Genomic DNA, 14,793 nt, shown 5'->3' with positions numbered 1-14,793 from the left:
ATATGTATGCAGGCTGTATTGTAAGCGTATAATTACTACATATTACATTAAATTGCATAAATATTGAGACTTCGCGTGTTTGCAATAACCGATTCAATTACTATATATGATATTATGAACCAGATATATTAGTTAATTATAAGTTAAAATCGAGGATGTTGTCTCTACGCAGAGATTTGCAGTTCAAGGTTTTTAAAATGTTTCTGTTTGTGTGTTTTGACACTGTTCACTATTCAGAGCTCGATGAATTGTCGGGCAATGTGAGGCAGGGCCACACCCAAACTGCGACCCCGATTCTTTGTCCCCCAGGTGTTCTAACATTTAGAGAAAACTTGATGACTTAATTGCGTATTCTTGACCTGTTACGTATTCGAGATTTTCCATGTCTTTCTAAGCAACTTACCTCGGTGCAGCAATTAAAATTATCTCAGGCAAAAGAAAGCACATAGTCATTTTAAACTTCATAGCGAGACAGAGATAGTGTTAAGTACCGGTTCTTGACAATATCAGAGGAATGCTTGAACAGTAGGGGCCATTAATTTACCCACTTTATTTTCTTCCTTTGTTTTGTTAATGAAGTGCTGCTCCAATTTCATCACCGACACCATCTACTTCAAGGACTGGGCTGTTTGGCCTTCCCGTCCTCGTCTTGTGAGAACTATGAACCGACGTCACCAATAGACAAGTAGATTGACTCCCTTTCTTGTAGTACTCATGGTACAACCCCACCATTAACACAACATAGGTTAAATCCCGATGAGTTTTCTGGAAACTAAATCGCAGTTTTCTAAATTGGTATCTGGAAACGTAACTCCTTAGCCATAGTGAAGGAATGTTCTAATTTAAATTTTCCGTTAATATGAATATGAGTCAGAAGTTACTAAAAATACTATTTCTCCGATTTATCAGGACTTAATGTTTTTATTATTGATAACACAAATTTTGATTACTAAAATCGCTTCCAATTGAAGGGCGCCCTGCAAAAACGAGATGGCTTCATTTTTACAAAGTTGTGGAAAAAAAAAAACAAAACAAAAAAATTATCAAATTTCAAATTTTAACAGACCTTTTTTCCTTTCTCAGAGTATGTCCTAGGTACCTAGAAACTTCATTTCATCACTCACTTATTTACTACAATCAGCAATTTAGGGGAGTAAAATATGAACAAATAATGGAGCTACCCCCTTTTTGCAATAAAATTGATATAATTAACCACATTTTGCACTGAACATACATTTACTGTGCGAATATCATAAACTGCAATATGAGACATAGCAGATATAAATTATATGTTTCGAGAAAAAAATTGTTTTAAATTAAACATTTCATAGTGTGTTTTGGGGAAGCCACTGATTTGATTCCCAATAAGCTCAATCATTTTAAGAGAGCAGTGTATTATGATATCAAATGATTGAAATAATTTTAGTTTTGTCCTTTAAATGTGCAGAAATTTGATCCGAACAAATGTAACATTTTAGAATTATTTTGCTTGCTTGCTTGCTTACTTACTTACATTCTTACTTACTTACTTACTTCTTTTAGAGAGCCCGGAGGTTCATTGTTGCTCTCACATAAGCCCGCCATCGGTCCCTATCCTGAGCAAGATTAATCTATCATCATATCCCACCTCCCTCGAATCTATTTTTATATTATCCTCCCATCTACTTCTCGGTCTCCCCAAAGATCTTTTTCCCTCCGGCCTCCCAACTAACATTATATACAACATGTATTTCTTGATTTTCCAATATTGCAGAAAGAAAAGTTGCGTTTGTTCGGAAGAAATTTCTGCACATTTGAAGGACAAAACTAAAATTCTTTCAATCATTTATTATCACAATACACTGCTCTCTTAAATTGACTGAGCATATTGTAAATTAAGTCAATGACTTTCCCAAAACGCGCTATGAAATATTTCATATAAAACCATTTTTATGTCGAAAAGGAAGCACAGACGAGCAAAATTGTATTAAACTTTTGTGTTTGAAATATTTAAAAGAATAACTCCCTGAAATTACAGACATTATTTACGATTCACTCTGTATATAGCTCCAGGAGTTGTCTCCTTTTTGCAACGGAACGATTGGGAGCTCAGCTCCAATACCACTGTAACTTACTACCAAATACTGGGAATCACACCGTTCTTGCACTAAAAGATCGGCATACTTTTTAACATATGAGACAAGCAAAATATTAGTTTGATCAAAGAGTGCAGCCACCCCGTTTTTGCAGGGAGCCCTTCAATTGTTTTACTTGTGTAAGTGCAATATTATTGAACTTTAAAAATTCAAAATATTTTTAAAATGTGCTGCTGAATTTTCCTATGTTTTTAGACATAGTCATAGATGTAGAAATCTTCAATTTTTCTGACCTATGTATCAGTTCCAACATCAGGGAAAGATAAGGAAAGAGGAATCTGTGACGTGGTGCGAAATCAGAGAATTTCAAATCACGCACTGAAATTCTGGACTGCCGGGTAGCTCACTTGATAGAGCACCTGACTACTCACTGAAAGAACCTGGGTTCAATCTCTGTTGGTGACGGGAGATTTCTCGTTACTAAAACTTCTAGAACGCCCCGAGGTTCAATCAGCCTCATATTAAATGGAGTTGTCTGAACGAAATTTGATACTCCGAGAACCTTAGTAGTAGCCTAGATCATATATGTAACAGATAGCTCAACCCTATGTTAAAATCGGCAGCACTTTGAAGAGAACAACCGCCAGGATCGCCACCCGTCCGCCGTAAACGAACACGAGATGGCAGTACAGTCGCTAATGCAATTCAAATGGGAATTATGACGTGACTCCTTATGTAACAACTAGGTGGCAGCATAGTAAACCTGACAAAAGTTGTTACCGTCAAAACCTATAACGCCGAGCTATCTGGGTATATATGATCTAAGGTAGTAGTCAACCGGTTTGGGTTGATAATACGCCTAAGGTCGTAGCTCTGGATCTTAGAGATCCCCCCTCGCATTCATACATACAGACTGCTTATGTTAGGCCTCCTTTAGTCTATTAAATTTGTAAAGTAATCAATGCAGGCATGTCCAGCGCGGGAATTTCTAGCTTTTAAACGAGGTGCAACAGTGACGTAGAATATCTTTTAAGCGTGTGCCTGCATGCGATTCTGAGATTTTACGTCACTGTTACACCTCGTTTAAAGGATAGAATTTCCCGCGTTGAACATGCCTGAATTAATGGAACTTACTATATTTTTAAACCTATTGAATTTCTCCTTTAAGTCACAGATAACTTTTGTATATACATATTTCAATTACGTCTCTATGTTAGTAGGCTTATACATATTTTTTTAATTACAGACACGAAGCAAGACTACTGCAACTTTATGCCGAGGAATGCCTACACCTAACTGCGTCATAAAATGACTCTATGGTAATTTCTGCGCAACGTTTCAGAACGCCATCAGGTAAACATTATACATTTCTTAAAGTAAGAAAAGTTTGTTTTCTGATAATTTTGTGTTCTTAAAATACATAGTCTGCTCTGGTAGAGTCGTTACCATTTTTTAACCTGATAACCGTGAATATGTGTTGTCTTCAGTGTTATCAGATTGAAGTTCGCCGAGGTCGATATTTATTTAAGCAGTGGTTCCCAAAGTGTGGGTCGCGACCCCCGGGTGTAAAGAGCTGAGAGGGGTCGCGAGATGATTTACAAAATAATACAAAAAAGTTTCATTAACATACATTTAGTTTATATTTAGAAAGATAAACATAAACAACGTTGAACATAGGAGTTAAAAATGTTACAGTAGTTATAAATTTAAAAATAATTACCGGTAGCCTAATGTAATTAATGCGTCTGTTTTCCACAAAGCAACTTCTCAAATATGGACTCCATATCCCATACATAGAATGATAATTATCATTTTCAGATTCAAGGAAATTTCTCGCTTTTGTTTTGATGATAATCATAGATAAGAAATTTATTTTGAATAAATATGAGGTTGAAAATATTACAAAAAATGTAATAATTTTGTATTGGAGTCTTCTCATCCAAAATTGGTGTACGCTCTTCGAAAAAATTCTAGTTTGAACTTTCCAACAGCGGGCACATATTTTTATAAGTTTTTTTCCTTCATATCTTCTGGAATTTCAGCCAACTTTATTTTATTTATTTATTTATTTATTTATTTATTTATTTATTTATTTATTTATTTATTTATTTATTTATTTATTTATTTATTTATTTATTTATTTATTTATTTATTTATTTATTTATTTATTTATTTATTTATTTATTTAAATAGCTAGCTAATGAGTACAAATTAAAATTATAAAACAAAAATGTTTCTAGCCACTTCCGTAAGAGCCAGGCTCGTGTACGGTGTGGTCTTAGCCAATAATATAACATAAAATGTACAAAGACAGTTTACTAAATACAGTAAGTAATTTAATTCAAACCAATAAATAACACACAAGAGCAAAAAAAGGAAGAAAGAGGAAAAGAGAGAAAAAACACATTTAATATAAATTGACAATCAGACAGAAGCCAGTGATATTCAATAAAAACATGAATATAGTCGACAGAAGTAAAGGGTAAAAAAATACACACATTTGTTAATATTATATACCATGAATAATTTTATAAAATTCTTTTATAAAAGCTTCAATTTTAAAATATTTCAAATTTGGAAAATGATTTGTAATTTTATTATAAAGTCCTGGGCCGAAACTGGCACCATGTTTAAGAGCTGCACTTGTATGACATTTAGGCACGCTTTTACAGTATCACAAAGACAATTTTTCAAACCCACAGCCTTGAAATGTGACTCGAGTTGCAAACGCTCTATTGAAGGATGGCGGTTTTGTTCAGCTTGCCGCGACTCTTGAGCTTCGGTTCTTTTCGCAAGCGTCTTAGAAAGGTAAGGGTTACAGAATATTCAGCATTGATAGGAACATCATGTTCCATGAAATAAACCACGAAAATTCCTTCTGCATCTTAAACTGATTTCTAGGCTCGACATTTTTGCAGTAGGAGAAGGAAAAGTTTCCATAGTTTTGTCTGATTTTTTGTATCAGGGCGAAGTGATGAATCCACGTTTCATAATACCGGTAACATACACTTTGTCTCTCATTTCTCTTATGATTGGACTATTTCAAGGCAACACTTCACTCATCTCCACTTCTGATGAACATTCAATGCTTTAGGGCAGGGATTTCATCTGGATTAGAGTAATATAATCTTTTTTCCGCCGTGTACTTTGTCTTCTGTGTGACATGGAAGGTGAACTACTTATAGCACCATGCGATGTTGATGATAAATGTAGGCTAGCAGTGATGGAATGGCGGTGGGGAAAACAGGAGTAACCCGCGAAAACCCACCACCAAGCACAGTCTTTTTCACCGTGGAAAACTGATTTTGACCGCGTAAGACCTCAGATTAGCGTACTTTGATTTGTTTAGCAATTTGAAAATATTAACATATGCCAGATCTTTATATTGGCTATTTCCAAATACATGTCGTTTAAGAAATACACAATTTCCTCTTATAATTCAGGCCTTACTATCATTATTTATAATCCAAAAGGATTTTCATGCAATAGAAAATCATTTTCGTCCTCCAACTATGGAGTTTCTATGTGCTATTAATAGTTATTTAACATACGAATTGAAATCCTGGGCCAGCGAAATATATTTCAAACATAGACGACAATTATCGGTTCTTAAAATTTATTGTTATATGGAAATATTATATTACTGCACCTTTTCCTTCATAAAAACAGAAATTATTTTCCTCGTGTCAAAAAACCGACAAAATATTTTCCATGGCTAACTCACCTTACAGCTCCATAACATTTATGGCAAATCTGGCATTCTTCCTCCATCATGGCTAGTGCGTCTGGCTGCGAAACCAGATGGCCCGGGTTCGATTCACGATCGCGGCAAGTTACCTGGTTAAGGTTCAACCCAATATGAGCAAATGCTGGGTAACTTTCGGTGCTGGACCACGGACTCATTGCACCGGCATTATCACCTTCACCTCATTCAGATGCTAAATAACCTAAGATATTGATAAAGCGTCGTAAAATAACCAACTCCTCTATCATGCAAGAGTTTTCCAAATTGCCGATGTTTTAATGACTTCGATTTTATTTGGTTTATGATGTCAACAACCAACTTCATAACATTTTTCATATTTATTTGTTGTTTTGCTCCGTAGTGCTTCTTGGTGAATTATAATGGATGAAAGTTATATCATTATAAATGTTTAATTGTGAAATGACAGAAAACAAAGTTATAAGTTTTAACATAATTATAATAATAATTAATAAATCTTTTACAATGTTAGATATTCTGGCCGAAATTCACGTCTCAGTGGATATTTTTCAGGCGTGATTATATGTGTACAATTGTAAAATCAAAAAGGACTCATATTACAGATGAACATTTCATTTCACAGTTAAAATTAGCCACATGTAATTTTACGCTTGACTTTAACGGCACTTCTAACAAGCATATCAATGTTGGAAAAAAATGTCCATCGGCAATGAAGACTGGATAATGGTGTGTTTGTTCTCTAGTCACAATTAAACATATTTTCAATATATCAGGGTGTGGGTATTTTTCCCTCTTTCTATATAGAACAGTGAGAATTAAATATTAATCAGAAATGCAATTCGTTTGGTGATTTATTTTGAGTATAAATTTCGACCGCGAATAAAATTGTTTCAGTTTGAAAATAAATAGAGGAGTAATAGTGCGAGAGATTAAAAACTCCTTTGAACTGGAATGGTACTTAGATGTGTACGACGAGAATCATGCATGACGTTGTACTATAAATGAAGGAAAGTACGATCACTGATGGCAGTAACAGGAATAGAACTCAGACCCCTGTTGTGAGAGATTCGATGAACTGATTCTATTGTGTACCGCTTTTCTGCGTACCAGATGAGAAATTACTTCGCTTTCTGAATTTGCTTGTTGTATAGTTCCACTAATTTTGGCTTTTATCCTCGTATCTCTTTTCAAATATGTCTTTTTTCCCACCCTTTTTTGTTAAATTTGTTTATACATGCTTTAACATCTATGGTCATTTCGTGTATGTAGGATCTTTGGATTTATCACAGGCCGTTGTCTGTTGTTTAGTTTCAGTTTCTATTGTCATGCGTTACAGATGACTTGTGTTCATGAAACTGATTTAGATTTTGTTTCAATGATTATTATATTGCTTAAGGCGGTAATGAATCATGGTATATACATTTCCAATCCGGCGTGTACGTATTTTTGTGACTGATGATAACCTTGAATGTCTCAGTCAGCCGATCTCGGGATTTGAACCCCGGACTTCAAACATAACCTTACCGTTCGTTATACTAAACGGTGCTATTTTATTTGTTTCATAAGCTTAATAATCCGTAACATTGAATAAAAGAAGTGAATTTCATTAAAATTAGTCATTACGAAGGATTTTAATGGGTCACACGCAGAGATCGCGGGGTATTACGTTAGGAGGTGTCTTATATTTTAAAGGAAACTAGTCTTCTTCTTCTTCTTCTTCTTCTTCTCCCACTCCACGATGTAGTTACTTTGCTTGGCTTGGCTTTAGGAGGACTGGACCCGAGACGGATCCATTATTGTGCGCCCTATACTATATGTGATGATTTCCCAAGTCCTACAGGTGGCCAGGGTGTCATTGTGAATCCGACGCTTACAGGTGGGCCATCGTGCCACAGCACCTGATAGATCTAGGGCCCATTTTGCGTCCGAGTAGCCTGATAAGCCACAGGGACCCGTAGCCCTACCCCCTTCCTGATAAGCGACGATGACAGGCCATCCTGCCTCAGGTTCCATTCACACACGAGCAACGTGATAAGTAGGAACTGTATTTTTGGTTATGGCGATACGCACGAAATTTTCTCCAATTACTTTCTTTGTTGAATAACTGTTCTCGGGTTCTCAGCCAAGTGAGTTGGAGATTTGCTTCCAAGCTTTCGATGGCTAGATCTGTCATCTTCTTCAGGGAAGCCATCGAAAGCTTGGAAGCAAATCTCTAACTCACCTGGGTGAGAACCCGAGAAGAGTTATTCTACATCAAACGCCGGAAAAGCCTCAAGTCATACTTTCTTTATTATATTTACCCTCCTAGATACCTAAAATACCATATTTAAGCAAAAAAAAAAAACTCGCGAAATAACTCTAAATTTGGAGTATTGTGTGCGAAATCTGTCAGTAACCTCGAAATATACCGTCCTCTATCGCAAAAACTACGCAATATGCACCAAAATTTTATTCAGTATTGTTAAAAGAACATGTTTGTGATTTTTGTTTCAGTAAATTTGCCAGTAACTTGGTAGCGCCAACATTTCTGTATTTTCTCTATGTGTACACTCACTTTTACTACATCTATGACTAACGAAAAATATAGATTTTTGTAGTCGAAAGCGGAAAAAAGGCTGAAGAATTTTGTATGTAACATACTGCTGCAGTATGTTATGTACCGGAGGCTATATTTTGGTGCCAAAATGTTTTTTGGAGGATTAGTAGATGACCGCAATGAATTTGATGCAAATTCATATTGTTTACAGGCATACTGTTTCCCTACATCTAATGTAATCAGTGAGAGGGGGCTTTTCTACGTCCTACAAAGATACGGACTGTCGCACAGATCTTCGTGCGGACAATGTAAAAACCATGCTTAGTTTATATTTTTACGGTGCTGATAGTGTAAATGAAAAATAAAACATAAAAAATTTATGTATTAAACATAACACATGTAATTGACAACTTATTTCACGAAATATCCACGGAATTGAAAAGTTATTTCGCAAAATACCTATAGAAATAGTGGAAGATTTAACACCGAAATCACCCATTTTATTTCAACAAAAAATGCGATCCCAACTGATAAGCTCCAAGGGCCCGGAGCTCCAAGCCCTTCCTATATCATCAATTCATCATCAGAAACCCGTACTAACCCCAAGACTTCACATCTTGTTCGGCTTCGTATGTATTTCCATCGTTTGCTATAGTCTGGGTCAGCTTACTTCATATCCCAAGGGTGAAACCTAATCATTTTCCCCCCATTACTACATACCTATGCTAGAGGATTGTGGTGATTTTCTAGTTTGCAGGTTGAATTTTCTTTTGCCAACTTCGTTTCGAATTTCGATACTGACAAATACTACAAATGGTAGTGATTTTGTAACTGGTATGTTGGCAGCTGAGACAAATATCGACAATATTTGTCGGTACTGGAGTTCCATGAAATTAAAATTGTACTAGATTTCTGAGCCTGTTACTGGAAGCTAGTGAAATTTGAATATACTAATAATTAATTAATATCAGTATTAATATTAATACATAATAGTTATTTTATGTGTTGCGTCGTGGTTATAATTCAACACTATAGTCAGGTAAGTTTTCGGAGTTAGTACAATAATTTCATGTGGTCAAACAAAATATATTTTTAGGTTAGGTCTCGTGAGGTAATTGTTTAGTCAAACCAATGAATTTCGTATTGCCACACAAAATACTTGACATGTTGATCTCTTTCCCGTATAATTTGCCTACGAAAATATGTTACAAATTATTAGAATAACCTTCCAACATAAAATACGGTAAGTAGATAGATAGACGGATTTATTGAGTAATATTACATATACAAATTTTATATTATCATAATTTTGTCTAAAATCGAATGCACGGGTCTTCTGACCGTACGTGCTTTGTACTTGAAACAAGTCCTCCTTTGTAGGTTCACCCCACCTATGATTACATCCAAATACTCTCTAAAAGAACACGCATATTAAAATGGAAATGGCACAATAAAACATCTTATATAATATATCCTAACCTAAAAGACCTAGAACTATACAGTTGGGTGGATACTATTATCCCTTCCTCAGTTCGCGTCGCAAACTTCAACAGCTGTAGTTCTAATCTTTCTCGCCTTCAAGAGGAACAATCCAGTCTTTTGTTCCCATTCTCTATCCCCCATGTGGTCAAGACATGCAAGCGAACTCCTATTCTGACTTAGCATCGAGGGTGGTAAATGTTTTCTCAGTCATTTAATATGTAGGATCGTGTGATATCTGGTAACAGTTGGTGACACTGACAAGACTGCAATATTTGCTGTTTAGGAACTGTTCTTACGTGACCCTCACTATACGTGTTATAATAGTAACATATTTAAACAATCTACTTTTTATTCTTAGTACTCTACAACTTCACAAAATGTTGCACACACATAATAGCTATTTAAGTTTGTTCCTTCGTTCTTAATTTCTTATTTTGTACAGTTGTATTGTAAACAGTTTTTGTTGTTTCAAGAGCACGCTAATTTACAGTCACATTTACACTGCATACTATTGACTTAATATTGCCCGTTTCCTTTCCTTCTTTGTACGCTAGAGGCTTCTGCGGTCTCACGACATGTAAGAGTCTCTGTATGCATATTGTTATTAGTGGTCAAGACATACGTGAGATACATTTTTATTGGCTAGAGTCAGAAACCATAACCTACCCTAAATGCATGTAATTTATTGTTCTCATTCTCAATTAGTATGATACGAGTATGAAGAAATCCTCGTTTTATTAGAGATTTCTTAAGTCGTGATGTTATTACCATAGTAATGGTTACTATGGGAACGAAAGTATTTCCTTCAGAAAAATACAACCTAAGAATTGCGGCTATACATGTTTCTACTCTTACTAATAATAATGTACATGCATGGGCTCTTAACGACACGTTACTGTACAGAGACATCCGCAATCATAAACGAACGTTGCTTACTCATGCAGTTGTCCGCAAAGAACTGGGTAATGCGAGAAATTGTTACCCAGCAGCTTTACCAAGGGCACTGTCGTTACCTTCTACATATTATAGGCCTAAATCTAAAAGATGAAACTCCTCTAAGTTATACTTCCCTTTCAAAGAATGTCATGCTAGTATTTATCGCCCCTTAAAAATCGACCGGATTTGAAAGTTCGAATCTAATAGCAAGCATGATGGCTACTGTAACACGAAAAGAATATTTCTTCCTCATCTTCTGTTTTTTTTTTTTCCTAGGCTTGTCTCCTGTTTTCTGATGAAGTCAAGTTGCTCATTTTTTTAATCAGAGCTAAATTATCTTTCACTTTTTCATGGTATGTAAAGTGTAAAGAAATGATAATGTGATGATGCAAAAAAAATGGAAAGAGGCCGTAATGTTGCGCTGAAATACACGTTTCCAGCATGATTTCTGGAATGCCGTCTATTTGCATACAGTTATTTCTCATAAACTATTGGTCGAATGTTGTTCGTAATGAATAACTGCGAGTAAATTTGTCCGAGAAATATGCATACGAAATGTAATAATTTTAGTAAAATAATTAATAGATCTCTATTTCAAATAGCGATCTACTGCAAAAAAACATCAGACGGTTTCTTCGCATTTTTGTGTTACGTGAATTAAACTGGTAAATGAAATGAATTCACTTCATGTTAACTGAAAAATTATCTTCTGAGAGAAATTATAAGTATAAAAAAACTATTTCTACTTTTTGTTGCGAGTTCAGTCAAAGTTTTAACTCCTTCGAACAGATGAATGGATAGGATCTACATCTTTTTAAATGTCGATTTTCTTAAACATTAATCTGTTATAAATAATTATTACAATATACGCAAAGCTACTTTATATGATTTTCTACAAAATATGTACGCATCTACTTAAATTAAACAATTTGCAAATGAAATAAAATTGATCTTTGACAAATAGAATGACACAAGCGTCCTGTCGGCTGGGAGCTCATATAGGTTTCTTCCCACAGCGTCACGCTCTCGCATACCTTCCAGTATATAGTATTTGCTCCATTTAACTTTATCTGATTTGATTGGTTGATTTGATTTAATTGACTGGCTGGCTGACTGACTGACTAACTTTATTGACTGGCTGATTGGATTAATTGATTGACTGACTGATTCACTGATTGGATTCGTTGACTCATTGGAATTGGATTCACTGACTGACTGACTGGATTCATTGTGGATTCATTGACTGACTGACTAACTGACTGACTGGATTCATTGTGGATTCATTGACTGACTGACTGACTGACTGAGTGACTGACTGGATTCATTGACTGAATTCATTGACTGACTGGATTCATTGTGGATTCATTGACTGACTGACTGACTGACTGACTGACTGACTGACTGACTGACTGACTGACTGACTGACTGTGACTGGATTCATTGACTGACTGACTGGATTCATTAACTGACTGACTGTGACTGGATTCATTGACTGACTGTCTGACTGACTGGCTGGCTGACTGACTGACTGACTGAATTTATTGACTGACTGACTGGATTCATTGACTGACTGACTGGATTCATTGACTGACTGATTGAATTCATTGATTGATTGATCGATCGATTAATTTTTCGACCGTTCGATTGATTGATTTATTTATTGATCTATTGATTGATTTATTGATCTATTGATTGATTTATTGATCCATTGATTTATTGATTGACCACACATGGGAGGAATTAGTCTGAAGATATGAACTGTGTCGTGTTCGCATTGGTGGGCACGTTGAGGTCTAATTTGAGCAAAACTCCCATTCTTCTAGAATGCATTTACACATTATTTCACAATAAATACAATAGCAGTAGTCCTCATTTTGTTAGGTTTTTATTTTATGTCTTCCCAAACAGATCACTCTGTATGTTATTATATTAGTTTTATTTTATTATGATATTATTTTTATTATGCATTATGTATGCGGTTTTTTAAGTTATATTATTTTTAATTATAGTATTTTAATTATATGTATTTTAATTATATTTTTATGTCATATTATATCTTATTATATTATGGTCATTATTATTTGAAGAGTCCGCTGCAAGAATGATGGATGTCATTTGATATACATTTTTCAGGAGAAGCAATTGAAAGTTTGAAATGCTTAGCGCTCAAAGCTTAACTGTGATTTTCCGATCATTACTGGACAATGACTCAGTGTTAATGCCATATAACTCTGTATGTACATTCTATATGTCTTAAGCTATGCATTGACAGTTTTGATTCATTTTCGACAAGAAAGTGACATCCATCATTCTTGCAGTGGACTCTTCATTTATTATATATGCAGGACAAAGAGTAAGCACAAAATAGGAAAGATTGGAGAATGCTGGGTTTGCAGTGAAATTCCTGTCCTTGGGTAGAACACTACGAATGAATGAAAGAATTTATTATATTATTTATATATTTGTTATTTATTAATTATTTACTTATTTATTTATTTAAATACAACTTCACCATCGCTGAAATTTGAACTCTGGTCCGCGGTCGTCGTAAGCTAGATCTGCCAACTGAGCCTCGAGACGGCAAAGTAATAAGATACACTCTTCTTAAGGTCTCCATAATTCTTTATATTAGCAGTCAGTGGATAAAATTCATAACATTTTCGATTTATATTTAATTAACTTCAGTTAATTTTTATTTCGATTGAAGTCAATAAGTTTCTGAAGTGATCATATATAAGACTTCTATTTAGAGATATATGTATTTATTAATGTTAATTACATCTATTTCATATTACAGCAATTAGCATTTTGAGGTCTGCAACAGTCTTAAGAAGTTCTTGCATTTAAATATAAAATAGAAGTACAGTAAGTAAATCATGTTAAAAGAGTAAAACAAAACAAGGCTGCACCAAAATTCTGCAGAGTGCAATCAACCCCATGTTAGTGTCGGAGCAAAGTCGTGACACGAGATTGGAAGCTAGAGATAAAACAAAATAATAACAAAATCGGAGTGACGTCACAAAGACTGGTAAACGGAGCAGGCGGAGCAAGCCCACGTAACGAAGCCGTATGCAAGTCAATGGAAATATGACCAGTCGAAAGCTTGGAATGCAGCCGAGATTGAAGCAACTGAGAGCCATCTAGACTAGACTAGACTAGACTAGCCGCGGCAAAATACATTCTTTGGGACTTTTTTAATATGTAAAATAAGTCTGGGTACAATACTATATATTTAAAAAGAATTGTAATTAAGATGATATAGTTTTATGAACAATTCTATTCTTTATATTATTACCAATGAATGCTGAAGCAAGGAGATGCACTATCACCTTTACCTTTTAACTTTGCTCTAGAGTATGCCATTAGGGAAGTCCAAGATAACAGAGAGGGTTTGGAATTGAACGGGTTACATCAGCTGCTTGCCTATGCGGATGACGTGAATATGTTAGGAGAAAATCCACAAACGATTAGGGAAAACACGGGTATTTTACTGGAAGCAAGTAAAGAGATAGGTTTGGAAGTAAATCCCGAAAAGACAAAGTATATGATTATGTCTCGTGACCAGAATATTGTACGAAATGGAAATATAAAAATTGGAAATTTATCTTTTGAAGAGGTGGAGAAATTCAAATATCTGGGAGCAACAGTAACAAATATAAATGATACTCGGGAAGAAATTAAACACAGAATAAATATGGGAAATGCCTGTTATTATTCGGTTGAGAAACTTTTATCATCCAGTCTGCTGTCAAAAAATCTGAAAGTTAGAATTTATAAAATAGTTATATTACCGGTTGTTCTTTATGGTTGTGAAACTTGGACTCTCACTTCGAGAGAGGAACATAGGTTAAGGGTGTTTGAGAATAAGGTGCTTAGGAAAATATTTGGGGCTAAGAGGGATGAAGTTACAGGAGAATGGAGAAAGTTATACAACACAGGACTGCACGCATTGTATTCTTCATCTGACATAATTAGGAACATTAAATCCAGACGTTTGAGATGGGCAGGGCATGTAGCACGTATGGGCGAATCCAGAAATG

The 14,793-nt window shown here is 35.0% G+C and overlaps 1 protein-coding gene across 3 annotated transcripts in view; it reads left to right on the top strand.

Annotated features, from left to right (window-relative positions):
- Positions 1-14,793, top strand: part of LOC138705964 (protein dimmed-like) — a 330,385-nt gene that overhangs the window by 222,729 nt on the left and 92,863 nt on the right. For 2 of the 3 annotated variants that reach the window (XM_069834783.1, XM_069834784.1), the window contains one exon: positions 3,322-3,428. The exons of the other annotated variant lie outside the window; for it this stretch is intronic. The gene's annotated coding sequence lies outside the window, so the exon portion shown is untranslated. The remainder of the gene's footprint in view (positions 1-3,321; positions 3,429-14,793) is intronic. 3 annotated transcript variants of the gene reach the window in all.

The sequence above is a fragment of the Periplaneta americana genome, chromosome 9 (assembly GCF_040183065.1).
Source record: "Periplaneta americana isolate PAMFEO1 chromosome 9, P.americana_PAMFEO1_priV1, whole genome shotgun sequence".
NCBI lineage: Eukaryota > Metazoa > Arthropoda > Insecta > Blattodea > Blattidae > Periplaneta > Periplaneta americana.
The sequence above is the reverse complement of the archived record's forward strand: the minus strand, read 5'-3'. Positions and strand labels throughout refer to the sequence as shown.